At 37.3% G+C, this 13,585-nt stretch overlaps 1 long non-coding RNA gene across 1 annotated transcript; it reads left to right on the top strand.

Annotated features, from left to right (window-relative positions):
• The first annotated feature begins 5,926 nt into the window (after positions 1-5,926).
• On the top strand, positions 5,927-7,707 carry LOC125075329. Its single transcript, XR_007120198.1, has 3 exons — positions 5,927-6,095; positions 6,598-6,674; positions 7,270-7,707. It is a non-coding gene; the product is annotated as an uncharacterized LOC125075329 (long non-coding RNA).
• Positions 7,708-13,585: the final 5,878 nt, after the last annotated feature.

Raw genomic sequence — 13,585 nt, 5'->3', positions numbered from 1 at the left:
AGACCTTAGATATACATAATGCTATAATACACGACAAACAGACATGACTGAAATATCTTTATAATACACTTAAACACTAGTGTGATTAAATTTTACAATCGAAATTCCAACTTCGCTGACGTTCAAAACTTACGCGTCTTCGCGAATCCACAATAGTAAACTAGTGTCTATAGAATACCCCACCGCTGATTAAAGGGCTCCTCTCCCTTTTGAGGAAGTTTGGAGCTGATCAAATGAGGATTGGGGGATGCACATGTGGCAGAATTTCATTGAAATTAGACACATTCATGTTTCGAAGATCCTTAACGATGTTTGAATTATAAACGCAAGTATAGCTCGTGAATATTCAGCGGTGCTTTCTGGGTTTGAACACGCAATCACCGGTTAAGATGCACGCTTTCCAACCACTGGGTCATCTCTGCTTAATAATGAATCTATAATTCATAGCAAATATCATAGACTATCCAAGACCTCGACAAGTCACGTCAAAGTTATTCTCGACCCTCTCGTGTCTCGGTTTGAATACTATTGCTTTGTCTATTATGAAAAGTCTGAGTCATTTATTTAACAAATATAATTAAACAATTCTTCATTTAAACGCTAACAGAAACTTCTCTTCGAAAATGAATCTTCTATCAACTGATACAAGACTGACTTTTAAATCGACACTTATTTCTGAAACTATTAAATACTTACGTATCGAAGCTTCCATCTCGCACCATCTTGGAAGATCTCTATGAGTGGGAGAGAGACAGCAAATGACAGTTGCCTATGCGTACTGCACACAAAAAAACCAAAGTTTTTTTTTAATTGTATGAAAATATCAAATTTCTTGCAAGCAGCGCAAAGCTGTGATTTGTTACATATAATTAAGGATGTTATATCGCGTGACGGTTACAGTTTTTGTATCTTGTAATGTTACATGTTAATTTAATTTATTAAGTTTGACTCAAAAAACAAATTACAGTATATTTTGAAATGTGAATTATGTTATTTAATTGAAAACTAAAATTTAAGGCTTTAGTTGGACACGTTGTTTAGGCGGTGTTTAGTGTACCGTCTGTATTAAGATTTTGATATCGTTTGACTAATAATCCATACTAAGATTGTAAATACGAAAGTAACTCTGTCTGTCTGTTGTTATTGCAAACTACTGAACCGAATTTGATGAAATTTGGTAGGTATTAAGCGAGCTTAAACTTCAAGGACAGCTGAAGACCAGAAGAAGCCGAAGATCTTTAGCAAAATATAGCGGGTTCAGCGATAGCGCTGCTTGCAATTTATCGTGCTTTTGAAGTGTAAAAATCTACCATTTAAATTAAAACGGTGCAGTGGAATTCGCTCCAAATGTAACTAAGCACCCATTAAACAACGTTACACTTAAAGACCTAAATCTGTATACAAGCAATAAACTATGTAAATATATTTTAGGATATTTTTTTATTCTTAAGATTATTATATTTAGGTAAATGGACTGCCTTTATAAATACGCACTGTAAGAGTATGAACACTTGAGGTATCCCTAGCGCCTACACTGGCTTACTGACGATTTAAACTGAAACCAAGAAATACAAAAAGTGATGAATCTATTTCAATCACAAGAGGATGAAACCTAAATAAACGACATTTGACCTTGAATTGAGGCGACGTCATTGGTCGAGAGCTCAATTAATCGTTGAAAATAGACACATGCAGGTTTCCTCACGATGTTTTTCCTTTACCGCCGAGCACGAGATGAATTTTAAACACAAAATAAGCACATGAAAATTTAGTGGTGCCTGCCTGGGTTTGAATCCGAAATCATCGGTTAAGATGCACGCGTTCTAACCACTGGGCCATCTCGGCTCAAATTCCAATTAACTCCTTAAGTATTGTCACTTAAATTTTACTTGCAAAGTTTCGATAACACCTTAGCTGAACCACAAAACGCATTTTTTCACGAATCCATAGTAAATATCTCTGATTATTTAGATCCCGATGACGTCATGTCAATTCAGGACAAAGTTGTTCATTGATCAACTCCTGCCATTGGATTGGACTACGGACTGTCGGGTGTGAGTATAGACAGCGATAATGTGCGAGTGAGAGGCGAATAGAAGCGACGCCATTGTCGATTCCACATCCACACGGATAGTATACATTATTTAATGTCAATGTTACAAAAACTGTAACACATTTATTTAAGTAACTATTTATTATCTTGTAACATAACGTAAGCTAGCGAACGGTAGCTGCGACCAATCTACGGAGATCTATTTATAATATGTACATATATGATGTGATTTAATATGGAGGGAGTGGGGGGGAACACGAGCTGCTTTTAAATTAGCTCTGAATGACGTTCGTTCGTAATTCAGATGAAATTAAACTGACGAATAGTATGCATTATTCTTAATAAATACAATTTAGTTTTTAACAATAGTCAGGACTATGCGTTGTTAAACAATTCATCCGATTGTGATGAAACTTTGGATGAGTTATTCTGTATACATAACTAAAGTTTTTTTGTACGTCTTTCTTTCAATACCAAAATGAATGCTTTATATAAAACCTTATTAGGCGTTAGGTAAAGTTTTAATAAAGTTCCACTAAACACTAAAAGTAAAGTATGATTTATAAATTATTACGATTATAATTGAAAATACTCATAAATATAAAGAGTTCTATTGTTTTATCTTTAATTTGTAAAAAACATAGACCTAAACCCACTGTTCTCGAACGTTAATTCAAATTGAGAAATACATTTAATTCTCTCATATCGATTGATGATTTCTTATAAAATTGTTTAATTTTGAGTTAAGTTTAAAGCTGTCTTTCAAGAGATTTAAAGTGATATATCCCAAGTAAATTATACCAGTTTGCTATGAGACCCCTACGAGAGTGACAAGGGGAGGGGGTTGTCACATTAAGCTTAGACCATTCTTTTAATTTACAAGACTATTATTATTTAAAAAAAATCAGTTTCAGTTTTCTGTGAAATAAATCTGTTTGATCTATCTATATGTCTAATCTTAGGGGTTGATCATTCATCAAGACTTTGAGAGATATGTCAGCATAAACAGCCTATGAACTTCCTTGGAATTCAAGCTTAAGCGTTCTTAATTTCATCAAATCAGCGGTTTGGACGTGAGAGCTAGACAGACAGAGTTACTTTCGCGTTTATAATATTAGTATAGATTCCAATATAAGCAGAAGTAAAGATAACCTTAAATTTTCATATTCCATGCAATATCCTAATAGTTTTTGCTATATTGTGCACAAGGAACCGTTCATAATCAATGTATATTTATTTAAATACAACAAACACTATTCCAAACAACTAATTAATTAACAAAAGCTTTACTTTAATAGTTCCGATAAAACTCTTTGGACATTCAAAACGCCAGCTTTTCGAACCCATAATGGACACCATAGATCATTCAAGGACCAATGATAACGCGTCAAATTGCTGTCAAAATTGTTTATTTACACAACTCTTGTGATTGGAATTGGCTTTAGTCGTGACCGACAGACGTCGGAGCGCGTTCTCTTAGTCCGAATTTTATGTAATTTTTTTATGTACACTTTAAGCTAACCGGAAAACAACCAGTGGTTCACATTTTAAAGGGGTTTATTTTCATGAGCGACTGAGCTGCAATTTCCTTTAACTTTTCTTGACAATGTAATTATTAGGATTTAATAAGATTTGTTTTTAAAAAGTTGTAATATTTTTTTTATGTATCGGTTTTGAAGGGATAACTTGTTACGGGAGGGTGAACAGCTTCGTTACGTAACGCGTTACGGTGCCAGTCTGTGCGGCAGAGCCATCTCACTTACTCTAACAGCGCTAACAGCGTCCGTATTTCGGACAGTTAAAGGTATTATTTCTGACGGGCGTCCCGAGACGCACAAATATTTTTTTTCCTATATAATGTTACTATGTATTTGTGCTAAAATTGTTTTTTAATTTCGCTGCCATATTTAATTCTGGTAAAAATACTCTCACGTGTGTTATTTGGTTCCAACTGTATCAATGTATCGCAATTTAAAATAAATTAACAAAATATTGACTGCCATTAATTGCAATAATAAATTTGTAACATGTATCTACATTTTTTCTAAAGAAATGTAATGTTCTGTCTCGCTCTAACGCAAGAAACAGACGCGAGACGACGCTATTTATTTATAAATTTAATTAAGATAATGTAAGCAACTCTGTTATTGTTTCAAAGAGAAAATGTTACGCTTTGATGGTTACATTTAAATTTTTAATTCAACGATAGAGCGAGACAGATATACTATTATTTCCAATTCGCATGTTTAAATCCAAATGTAACAGTTTTTGAAAGACTATCTAAATCGTTAGTTTTATTTGATGTAAATAACGTTTATATGTTGGAGTTGTGTTGGTTTGTAAGTCCCGAATTTTCGGTCGAATGTTGTTAAACAAATTACAATATTTATTCACAAGCTGGGTTTTATTTTTGAGCAAAGATTTGGAAGAATAAATTGGAAAATAATGCATTCAATGATGAAAACCAAAGTATTTTAGCTTTTGCGTTATTTTATTTTTTTATGTCATTGACCAGGAGGCTCACCTGATGGAAAGTGGCTACCACCGCCCACGGACATCTGCGACACCTGGGCTTGCAGGCGCGTTGTCGGCCTTTGAGGAAGGAGTACGCTCTTTTCTTGAAGGTTCCCAAGTCGTATCGGTTCGGAAAACCGCCGGCGAAAGCCGGTTCCACAGAATGGTTGTGCGAGGCAGAAAATGTCTTAAAAATCGCGCTGTTGTGGAATTTCTTACATCTAGGTGGTGCGGGTGGAACTTGGAATTTTGACGAAATGTCCGAAGGTGAAAACAGTTCCTGGGAACATTCTCCCGATTCTTCGACCTCAAGACAGCAGCCCGGTCCCCTAAATACTGCATTAAAAGTGCCTTACCCGCAAGGCCTTAACATAAAAAGTTAAATAAAACCACGGTTAATTCATAATATTTTATTTCGTAGCTGAACTGTTTAGGACTATACATACGCCATACATACGTCTAGACAATCATACGCTAAAACTAATGAAAAGATCATTCCCTTACAATTTTTAAATGAGTTCATTAAAAAGCAATAAATTGCAATAATTAATATAGTAAAATGATAATTATCCGCTGCGGCATAACACGAAAAGGGTTGGGGATGTTTATGTAAATAACGTTTTGATGCGTGTGTCTAACTAAACTAAACGAATTTTACGAGGCCGCTGTTTGTTTAATGCAAATTATATTTAAAAAGTATATTTTATATTACGTAATGAATAGTCTGTCTGTTATAATGTAAGTGAATGAGCTTTTCGTATCTTGTACTAACACAGTTAATTTTAATAATCGTGATACACTCCGCTACCTATGCCTTGTATTGAAAGAAACGAGTATTTTTTTATATATACAAAGGTACGATTTCTTCAAAACACATACGAGTATATAAACGGGAAAATAGGGGTACTTTAAACGCAAACATTAAATTATACTCTATTCTAACCATGAGAGGAGAAAAGTCAAATAAACGACATTTGACAGCAAATTGACGCGACACCATCGGTCGAGAGCTCGATTGATCTGTGATATTCGCTGTGGATATCACAGATCAATCGTGTGTTCGTTGTGTACGTGGTATCGCAATGAGCTACGAGCACACGCGCGCGGCAGGCGGCGGCAGGCAGGTCACTCAGTGTACTGTCGCATGTGGCGCGTGGCGTCCGGCAGACTTCGCGGGCGTGCGCAGCCGCGCCTCCCCCAGCCCCTCCGCGCTGGCGGCCGCCGGCGCCGCGCCCCCCGCGCCCGCCGCGCCCGCCGCGCGCGCCCGCGGTGAGTGTCGCTTCTGTGTGCTTCCACTTCAGAGCAGCGTTTCAGAATGGAAGAGTTCACTTTGTGATATTTTTGTACGTGCGATTCCAGTGACCGCAACGAGTGGCTCGGACGGCAGGCGCGGGTGCTCGGTCGCGGGACCGAGTGGGGTCGGGCCGGGCTCCACGCTGAGCGCGGCCCGGAGCAGCGCGAGTCGCAGCCCGAGTCCGAGGCGGAGTCCCTACCCCTTGTACACGCTGTACGCGCAGCGGGACTACAGGTCTTGACGTGCAGTAGTTTTAATTTTATGTTACGATTTTTTGTGAATATGATTGCGTTAAGAGTGTGGTACTTACGCTTTTCTCCGATACATGAAGGGGGAAAATTAATCAAACTTTAGACTTGCAAGACGTGTTAAGTGCGAGCGTCGCTCGGCGCGGGAGTCACTAGATACCTGTACTGTATACTGATACTGTATCCGATACAGAGGGAACACACTAAATATGGAATTTTAATTTTGATATTTTTCAGCAAATATGTACTAGAATTAAAAAAGTCAACTTTTACCGGGTTCCTTAACCTCTACTTAATAATATAAAATGGATTTTAAAAACCAGTCAAATAGCTTATTATGTGTGTTTCTACCACTGAAAACTTTTTTAGAATTGGTTCCGTCCTTGTAATATTAATAGAGATAAGTCCCGTCCACCAATCGCGAGGGCGCCGCGCCCTATTGTGTGTATTAGTGAGTAAACCCTAATGGTGCCCGTTGTGTATTCCAGCCGGTCGGAGAGCTACGGGCGGTCGGGCCGGAGCCGCGGACACAGCCCCGCGTACGCGTGACCACCGACCTCGCACGGTGAGACATACATATTACCGGCACTTTACCTGGGGACACAACACCTTAGCCCTCGAGGTTGGTGACACGTGTCTATGGGCGGTGGTGACCACTTATTAATAAGTGACCACTAGACAATCTCGCTGTTAATAATGATCAACGGGCTTTGAGTGTAGAGGTTGTTTATGGATTAGTTAAATAATGCTATCTCTTTCGCACGTCAAATCGTTGATAACGGTAAGAGTTATCAATGTTAATATCTCTACATTTATAAACAAGGCCGTGATTAAGTTATTTTATATGACGTAGGTAGGCGGACTGGCAGATGTGCCTCCTGATTGTAAGTGGTCACCATCGCCCATAGACAATGGCGGTGTGAGAAATGTCCCATACGTACCCAATGCGTCACCAACCTCGGGAACTAAAATGTTATGTCCCTTGTGCCTGTAGTTACACTGGCTCACTCACCCTTCAAACCGGAATTAAACAATACTGGGTACCAGACGGGCTTGCAAACAGCCCTATCACCAAGTAAATAAATCCCACCACTGTGCTAAGATGATGGGGGGGGGGGGGCGTCTACAGTTAAATAATGATTTATAATTGCTTTCCACAGATGGAGTCTAACAGGACAGACTGACCGATCGGTGTACGGAGCTGTCCCGCGCCACTCGTAGCGTTACGTCAATGATCTCACCGTCGCGTGTTGGTGCGTGAGCGGCACCATCAACACCAGCGACGACAACAACGAATACTCGATATCGTCGTAGGTTAACGAACAATCGACGGATCAGTGCCTACAAGCTAACGGAGGAGTTTTAGCTAACTTTTCTGGAACTTTGGGTGTACAGTGGAGAGTGTATTCAGTGGACATATGTTGGGGTAACTGTTTGTTGTAAGCTTTTATTTAACTGAGTTAAAACCACTTACATATTGGTGTAGGTCTAATGACAGTGCATCCGACGGCCAAACATACACGTGATATTTGATGTGTATGAACTTGTGTTATATAGGGTGTTTTTAAATTAATTCATTTACAGTTTGAGTCATTTGAAATTATAATACTTATGAAATATTTTGATTTCTGTTCGAAGTTCGGTTTCAACGTTGAAGCCCCATGTGTGGTAGAGTTTAATAGTCTGAACCAATGGACTATCTAACACCAAAATGAACTAAGAGCCCTATCAAAGCGCCACTTACCGCGTGTAAACTGGACCATCCATGGAGTCGCTCAAAACATAAAACATTTTATATGTGCCAGTGACTGGCAAAAGGGCTGGACCCGTTTAAATGATTATTGTGTGCGTTTGATCGTCTGGGACGATTAGATTAGACCCAATGTATACACATTTAACGTTTGAGGACTAATTTTGATTCTATTTAAGTCTAAATAGTATTCATTCAAGTGGATTCTTGTAAGAGTCAACTGTTACACGGGCCACAAGTCCTATAAGTAGATTCTACTGCAAAGAACCGTCAAGAAACTACAGTAATCAGTTACCCCAACATTGTATATGTCAGAGAACTATGAATGTTATCACTTAAATTTGGAGCCGAAACCAATACAGGCCGGAATCGAAACTGCCGTCATAATATTAATGTCGACCACTTAAGAGATATGATTTTTATGTACAAATGTATTCGCCATTTTTTTCTGTGTGTTTATTTTTAACCGACTTCAAAGACTTGTAAATAAATAGTGTTGGAACGAAGTTGCTTCCGCTATACGAAACGAAAACGATAAATTTCTTATTAAAATATTCCGTGTGGATTAAAACGTTAACAAAAAAAACGTTTTAAATATTATATAAAATCATATTGATGACTTTTCTGGTCGAGTAGCGTGTACACCGGTCTTCTTGGGTACGCCACTCCGAGGTGCCGGGTTCGATTCCCGGCCGAGTCGATGTAGAATAAGTTCATTAGTTTTCTATGGTGTCTTAGGTGTTTGTGGTGCCGTCGTTACTTCTGATTTTCCATCACATGAGTGGTTTAGCTAACATTGGGATTAGAGTAGTGTATGTGATGTTGTCCAATATTTATTATTATATTCAATTGAGAGAGAAAGTCGCCCGAGGGGGGGGGGTGGCTTTCATTACTAAAATCTCCACCAGCTCGCTCCACTTAAGCCGCGAAAAAGAACTTCGTTCCAAATGAAGCTGTCCAACAGCAACGATCTCGTGGTGGGACCACTCGGACTCCGCACGCAACTCAATATGAAAATTAACCTTAAAATCGTTTCGGACGCTCAGACGAACTGAAGACCAGCTTATGTTGAAGTCGGTTGGGAATACAATACACGAACATTACGAGGCATCCGTAACTTCATTTCAAACGATATTTCTATGCAACGTTTTCGTACGTAACGCTCGCGGGCAACTTTTTCGAGTTTTATTTCTTACTGATGGTTCTCTTACGTTTTAGTAAAGACGAGTTAGTGGCGACGGACGGACGGACGGACGGACGGACGCGATGTTAAGTTATAAATATTGTAAATAAAGTGTATACTTGTGAAATTGTATGATAACGTAAGCTAAGCGATTGTAATCCTTAATTATATATAAACTAAGATTCATTATTGAATAATTGTTGACTTGTTCCGTTGATCAGTTCGAGTATCGTAAAACCCGCATTTTAAATAAATTGTAATAAATACTTTTTTATGAAACGTTTTTTGTTTTTACGTTTGAGAGTTGAACTGCTCGTCGATATTCCAGGGGTCGGTCTGGATGGCGTCTTTGTTGGTGGGGTTTCATTATTAAAACATGGTCGTCATCGTAAAAGTTCAGACATTCATTTTAATTAAATCTTTTATATATTCTAATCTTAAGAGAATTCCAGCAATATAATAATTTTGACACTGAAGACAGAGCTTGATTCATCTGTGATATTCGCTATGGATTGGCGATTGGCGTTTTGAACGTCGACGGAACTGTTATCGGAGTTATGAAATAAGTAGTTAGGTTCAGATATATTAATCGTAAACTCTCAGTAGTGCACAATGTAGCCGAGTTTTTAGCGAATCGCATGAAGTACGTAAATCCTTCTTCTAAAATGTCAAAGGGTGACATGCTGTAGACTACAATAACAATGATGATATTTGAAGCTATCAAAACATTTTCACAAGTGTTACGAAATTGTTACAGCATCGACCTTAATAAGGACTCCTCATAAACTTAGCGACAGTCACCAATATAAGGAGTGGAGGTAAACAGACCTTAGATATACATAATGCTATAATACACGACAAACAGACATGACTGAAATATCTTTATAATACACTTAAACACTAGTGTGATTAAATTTTACAATCGAAATTCCAACTTCGCTGACGTTCAAAACTTACGCGTCTTCGCGAATCCACAATAGTAAACTAGTGTCTATAGAATACCCCACCGCTGATTAAAGGGCTCCTCTCCCTTTTGAGGAAGTTTGGAGCTGATCAAATGAGGATTGGGGGATGCACATGTGGCAGAATTTCATTGAAATTAGACACATTCATGTTTCGAAGATCCTTAACGATGTTTGAATTATAAACGCAAGTATAGCTCGTGAATATTCAGCGGTGCTTTCTGGGTTTGAACACGCAATCACCGGTTAAGATGCACGCTTTCCAACCACTGGGTCATCTCTGCTTAATAATGAATCTATAATTCATAGCAAATATCATAGACTATCCAAGACCTCGACAAGTCACGTCAAAGTTATTCTCGACCCTCTCGTGTCTCGGTTTGAATACTATTGCTTTGTCTATTATGAAAAGTCTGAGTCATTTATTTAACAAATATAATTAAACAATTCTTCATTTAAACGCTAACAGAAACTTCTCTTCGAAAATGAATCTTCTATCAACTGATACAAGACTGACTTTTAAATCGACACTTATTTCTGAAACTATTAAATACTTACGTATCGAAGCTTCCATCTCGCACCATCTTGGAAGATCTCTATGAGTGGGAGAGAGACAGCAAATGACAGTTGCCTATGCGTACTGCACACAAAAAAACCAAAGTTTTTTTTTAATTGTATGAAAATATCAAATTTCTTGCAAGCAGCGCAAAGCTGTGATTTGTTACATATAATTAAGGATGTTATATCGCGTGACGGTTACAGTTTTTGTATCTTGTAATGTTACATGTTAATTTAATTTATTAAGTTTGACTCAAAAAACAAATTACAGTATATTTTGAAATGTGAATTATGTTATTTAATTGAAAACTAAAATTTAAGGCTTTAGTTGGACACGTTGTTTAGGCGGTGTTTAGTGTACCGTCTGTATTAAGATTTTGATATCGTTTGACTAATAATCCATACTAAGATTGTAAATACGAAAGTAACTCTGTCTGTCTGTTGTTATTGCAAACTACTGAACCGAATTTGATGAAATTTGGTAGGTATTAAGCGAGCTTAAACTTCAAGGACAGCTGAAGACCAGAAGAAGCCGAAGATCTTTAGCAAAATATAGCGGGTTCAGCGATAGCGCTGCTTGCAATTTATCGTGCTTTTGAAGTGTAAAAATCTACCATTTAAATTAAAACGGTGCAGTGGAATTCGCTCCAAATGTAACTAAGCACCCATTAAACAACGTTACACTTAAAGACCTAAATCTGTATACAAGCAATAAACTATGTAAATATATTTTAGGATATTTTTTTATTCTTAAGATTATTATATTTAGGTAAATGGACTGCCTTTATAAATACGCACTGTAAGAGTATGAACACTTGAGGTATCCCTAGCGCCTACACTGGCTTACTGACGATTTAAACTGAAACCAAGAAATACAAAAAGTGATGAATCTATTTCAATCACAAGAGGATGAAACCTAAATAAACGACATTTGACCTTGAATTGACGCGACGTCATTGGTCGAGAGCTCAATTAATCGTTGAAAATAGACACATGCAAGTTTCCTCACGATGTTTTTCCTTCACCGCCTTTTGAATCCGAAATCATCGGTTAAGATGCACGCGTTCTAGCCACTGGACCATCTCGGCTCAAATTCCAATTAACTCCTTAAGTATTGTCACTTAAATTTTACTTACAAAGTTTCGATAATAACTTAGTTGAACCACAAAACGCATTTTTTCACGAATCCATAGTAAATATCTCTGATTATTTAGATGATGATGTCATGTCAATTCAGGACAAAGTTGTTCATTGATCAACTCCTGCCATTGGATTGGACTACGGACTGTCGGGTGTGAGTATAGACAGCGATAATGTGCGAGTGAGAGGCGAATAGAAGCGACGCCATTGTCGTTTCTACATCCACACGGATAGTATACATTATTTAATGTCAATGTTTCAAAAACTGTAACACATTTATTTAAGTAACTATTTATTATCTTGTAACATAACGTAAGCTAGCGAACGGTAGCCGCGACCAATCTACGGAGATCTATTTATAATATGTACATATATGATGTGATTTAATATGGAGAGAGTGGGGGGGAACACGGGCTGGACGTATGCATTATTCTTAATAAATAAAATTTAATTTTTAACAATAAAATATTCATAACTAAAGTTTTTTTGTAAGTCTGTCTTTCAATACCAAAATGAATGCTTTATATATAACCTTATTCCACCTGCGCGAAACCGGCGTTAGGTAAAGTTTTAATAAAGTTCCACTAAACACTCATAAATATAAATATAAAAGATACTGTCTATGATCTATTGTTTTATCTGGAATTTGTAAAAAAACATAGACCTAGGTAAACCCACTGTTCCCAAACGTTAATTCAAATTGAGAAATTACATTTAATTCTCTCGTATTGATTGATATTTTCTTATAAAATTGTTTAATTTTGAGTTAAGTTTAAAGCTGTCTTTGAAGAAATTTAAAGTGATATATCTTAAGTAAATTATACCAGTTTGCTATGAGACCCCTACGAGAGTGACAAGGGGAGGGGGTTGTCACATTAAGCTCAGAGCATTGTTTCAATTTACAAGACTATTATTATTAAAAAAAATCAGTTTCAGTTTTCTGTGAAATAAAACTGTTTGATCTATGCAAAGTCTTAGGGGTTGATCATCCATCAAGACTTTGAGAGAGATGTCAGCATAAACAGCCTATGAACTTCCTTGGAATTCAAGCTTAAGCGTTCTTAATTTCATCAAATCAGCGGTTTGGACGTGAGAGCTAGACAGACAGAGTTACTTTCGCGTTTATAATATTAGTATAGATTCCAATATAAGCAGAAGTAAAGATAACCTTAAATTTTCATATTCCATTCAATATCCTAATAGTTTTTGCTATATTGTGCACAAGGAACCGTTCATAATCAATGTATATTTATTTAAATACAACAAACACTATTCCAAACAACTAATTAATTAACAAAAGCTTTACTTTAATAGTTCCGATAAAACTCTTTGGACATTCAAAACGCCAGCTTTTCGAACCCATAATGGACACCATAGATCATTCAAGGACCAATGATAACGCGTCAAATTGCTGTCAAAATTGTTTATTTACACAACTCTTGTGATTGGAATTGGCTTTAGTCGTGACCGACAGGCGTCGGAGCGCGTTCTCTTAGTCCGAATTTTATGTAATATTTTGGAGTACAGTTTAAGCTAACCGGAAAACAACCAGTGGATCACACTTAAAGGGGTTTATTTTCATGAGCGATTGAGCTGCAATTTCCTTTAACTTTTCTTGACAATGTAATTATTAGGATTTAATAAGATTTGTTTTTAAAAAGTTGTAATATTTTTTTTATGTATCGGTTTTGAAGGGATAACTTGTTACGGGAGGGTGAACGCTTCGTTACGTAACGCGTTACGGTGCCAGTCTGTGCGGCAGAGCCATCTCACTTACTCTAACAGCGCTAACAGCGTCCGTATTTCGGACAGTTAAAGGTATTATTTCTGACGGGCGTCCCGAGACGCACAAATATTTTTTTTCCTATATAATGTTACTATGT

The sequence above is a fragment of the Vanessa atalanta genome, chromosome 30 (assembly GCF_905147765.1).
Source record: "Vanessa atalanta chromosome 30, ilVanAtal1.2, whole genome shotgun sequence".
NCBI classification, from domain to species: domain Eukaryota; kingdom Metazoa; phylum Arthropoda; class Insecta; order Lepidoptera; family Nymphalidae; genus Vanessa; species Vanessa atalanta.
Note: the sequence above shows the minus strand (reverse complement) of the source record. Positions and strands in the feature narration are given on the sequence as shown.